The sequence below is a fragment of the Myotis lucifugus genome, unplaced genomic scaffold (assembly GCF_000147115.1).
Source record: "Myotis lucifugus unplaced genomic scaffold, Myoluc2.0 scaffold_879, whole genome shotgun sequence".
Taxonomy (NCBI): Eukaryota; Metazoa; Chordata; class Mammalia; order Chiroptera; family Vespertilionidae; genus Myotis; species Myotis lucifugus.
The window spans coordinates 96,119-99,577 of record NW_005871927.1 but is presented as its reverse complement, the minus strand read 5'-3'; the positions used below and the strand labels follow the sequence as shown (position 1 = coordinate 99,577).

The window sequence follows — 3,459 nt, the reverse complement described above, 5'->3', positions numbered from 1 at the left end:
AGTTGGAAAGGGGTCGACCTCAGCGAAACGTACCTCCAAAACCAATGTACCTCCCCCACGCTGTGTATCCCGAGGCCCGCCTGCGCTGCGTCTCCCCTCACCCGACCCACCTACACCCCCCCACTACACCCCCCCACTTCTTCTAACGCCATCGCACTGTACGTGCGCGCCCGCACGTGGTATTTTGTGGAAGAGCCACATTCAAGAGGCCAAAGAGCCGCATGTGGCTCTCGATCCGCGGTTTGCCGACCTCTGGGGTAGTGGGAAAGTTCTAAGCTTAAATAAAGGTGTTAAAGAATAAATAACAGGATTTTGTGTCAATTTTCATGGACCCACACAGAGCTGAATCTTCAAGCTTATCTCAATGCTGCACGGGCAGAGAGGCATGCCCAGGAGGGCTGTCTTACAACTAGAGAGGAAACTTCAGATTACAATCAACAAACCCTAAGAGTCCAAGGCTAGCATCTACCTAGCCCTGTCTCTCTATGGGGTGTGGGGTGGCACCTCAGGGGGACCACTCACCATTCTTGGTCCTGACAAAGGCAGCCAGCAGCACCCTCCCCTACTGACCGCAACATGACACCCCTCCATTGACAAGTGGGCTAAGTCCTGGATAAGCAGACTGGGGGCTGGGGCTCAATGGCTTTTACATCAGGATGTCCCTGGCTGCAAACTTAACAGCAAGTTACCTCTCTCTGGGCTGCACTTTCCTGCCTGGGAAATGGGGGACAATTGTGACCTCACAGTTTCCTAAGAAGTTATCTGAAATTCTACCAAGTCAAGACTGGTCAGGGCTCACAGCAGGCAAACATGCAATGAATGATGGAAGTCACCTATTAAAATGACAATGTCAGGCCCAAATGGCTTAGCTCAGTGGTGTTTTTGCTTTCTTCTTTTTTTAAATATTGCTTTAATTTTCTATATGTGTATTTATCTTTATAACCCAAACCATAGTAAAGCTATCTTTATATTGGAAAAAAGCCCCCGTTTACAGTCTTATAAAGGTGTACTAAGTACCACCCAAGTGTCTGTATCAGCATATGAAAAACAAAACCACAGCTTCGAAGTTTGATACCCAAAGAGAGAAATATCTGCCTCGTAAATTACACACAAGGTAACCACCACCTGCTGAAGTATGCTTTATTGTCATGGTTACAGGCATTCTTATTACAATACATACAATTACCTATTCAACTTGGTGTAACAATTTACCTTACTCAAAAAATAAAACGAGGCCTAAGCAAGAGCCACTACTCTGCAAATCAGGTGGGCACTGGACCAAGTGAACTCGAGTCAACGGTTTCTAGCCCCTTCCTTCCGGACTGATGCCTTTCCATTAGTTGTCAATCACAGACCTCTGTGATGGAATTAGCAAGGTCACTTAACGCTGGCCATAAAAAGGGTAATATTATATTTCCATACACTGTAAGTGACCTCACCACTTAAGTAAGGAAAACGCAAAAGTCAAACTGTAGGGAAAAGCTTTCTCAGTGGCCTTGCTGAGTCTACCAGGGGTATGAGAAGTCAGGCCTCTAAGGGGACACAGTGCCACCCTTCAGGGACCCGAGGACAACAGAGAGCTGGCCTGTGAACACAATCTTTGCTCTGTTAAGAGTCAAATGAAGTCACTTGGTATCATGGGACAGACATTTGAAGAAAAATCAGGTCCTGGAACATCTTGCCAACATGTACTAGAAAGAACCAGTCCCTGGGCTACAGGGATGGAACTCCTAGGAAATTAGGCACCCCCTGGTACTTACAGTATCAACAGCAGGACCCACAAGCTGCACTGGGAGCCAAAGTGCCCACTCCAAAGCCCTCTCCCCACGTGAAAGCAAGCCCATGAACCAAGGCCCACGTGCAGCACCAAGCGTGCCCATCTCTAAGTCCCAGGGACACGTCTGCAACAAGCCATTGTGATGCTCACAGCACACATGCTCACAGCCACCCTTTGCCAGGAAAGAAATTGGTAACCATGGGTACCAGCAAATAGTAAGGAAGAAAGAGGAGCAGCCAATTATACGACTTTTTACTTGTGCCCCTTTTTCTTATGAGAACAGAACTCACTTTGCTTGAAATAGCTTACATTTAATAAAATAGTAAAATAAGGAAAGGCTCTTGGAAAATCGGAAGTAAACAAAAGATACGTTATTCCTAAACTCAAGGTGAACACAGGTAAGCAGAAAACGGTGCTGAGGAAATGCATTAGGCGAAACGTTTATAACCCGGCCAGCGCTGGGTCTTCTGAGATGACTATACCGTGTTTACAATGTGGATCAGTCACAAAGACACGTGCAACGGGGCTCTAGGCTCCAGGGTGCAGGGTTGACAACGCAGAGCCCAATGAAGGAGCTGGGATGACCTCGCATGTCCCCGCTAGGTTGTCTATAGGATTGGGAGGGTCAACTTTCTGGTCGCTGCTTCTGTCCTGGTGCCTGGCACACAGGATGCAATGAATATTCGCTGAATAAATCAAGGAATCGTTCCAAAGATCAGAGATCTTATTTCCTTAAAACGCGCAGCTGAAAGCACCTTTCTTGGAAGCATGTTTCAGTCAGGGCCTACGTGGCTCCGGGAAACCAGGGAACCACCATTTGTCAGAGCCCAGCCGTGCAATCCTGCACTTCAGCTGCTGGAGGTCAGGCTGCACACAAAAGCACCCTTCTCAAAACAACGAGCTGGCACTCGTGCCCACTGCAAGCCGTTACACTCCTAATGGGAGGCTCAGCTTCCCCCGTACCAACCTAGATACAAGGTATGTGAATACACTGAGAAGATCTTAAAACCCCCTTTCTCCTACATATGCCCCTTAGCACACGAGGCTCAAATCTCATTCCATCAGCGTGCCAACGACAAGGACATGGTTACCGACGGCCCGGGCAAGGAAGAGGGTACCTTCAACAGCTACAGCTTAAGTCACCGCGCTGCTGTCACCTAAGGCCGCCCTTCCCAGCGCCCACAACGAGGTGCCAGACCCAAAGCAGGAACGCTGGTTGACTTCCTGTCTCTAGGCCTGGCCGGGGGCAGGGGGCGCGGGGACCGAGGAGAAAGCTAACGATCTGAGCGCCAGAGGCGAAAGTCCGGACGGCACACCGCGACACCAGAAAACCCAACACCGCGCTTCCCGCCGGGCGCGGGCGCTGAGAAAGCGAGCGGGTCTCTCCGTACCACACACCGCGCCGTCACCCTCGCAAGAGTCGGCGCTCGTCAAAACCAGCCGGTTACACAGAAGCCAACAGAACGTACCCTGAACAGGCTCTGGAGCGAAACTTCGCCACCGAGACGTCCAGTGTAAACAAACAACTCAACCCCACCAGCTCCACGACCACAGGAACAGGCGTCTCTGCGTGTCAGCTCGCCGCACCGGGAACGTGCCTGGGTCCCAGGACCGCATTCGCTCTCTCCGCTTTCAGTGCGCTCCCGCCGGGACCGGACCCGGCTCCCTCAGCTCGCGGGCCG

The 3,459-nt window shown here is 50.7% G+C and overlaps 1 protein-coding gene across 7 annotated transcripts in view; it reads right to left on the bottom strand.

Moving 5' to 3' along the window:
* The window catches only part of DIDO1 (death inducer-obliterator 1), a 50,597-nt gene that overhangs the window by 40,472 nt on the left and 6,666 nt on the right, over window positions 1-3,459 (bottom strand). The window contains exon 1 of one of the 7 annotated variants that reach the window (XM_023747441.1): window positions 3,247-3,415. The exons of the other annotated variants lie outside the window; for them this stretch is intronic. The gene's annotated coding sequence lies outside the window, so the exon portion shown is untranslated. Of the gene's footprint in view, window positions 1-3,246; window positions 3,416-3,459 lie in introns of those variants that run through there. 7 annotated transcript variants of the gene reach the window in all.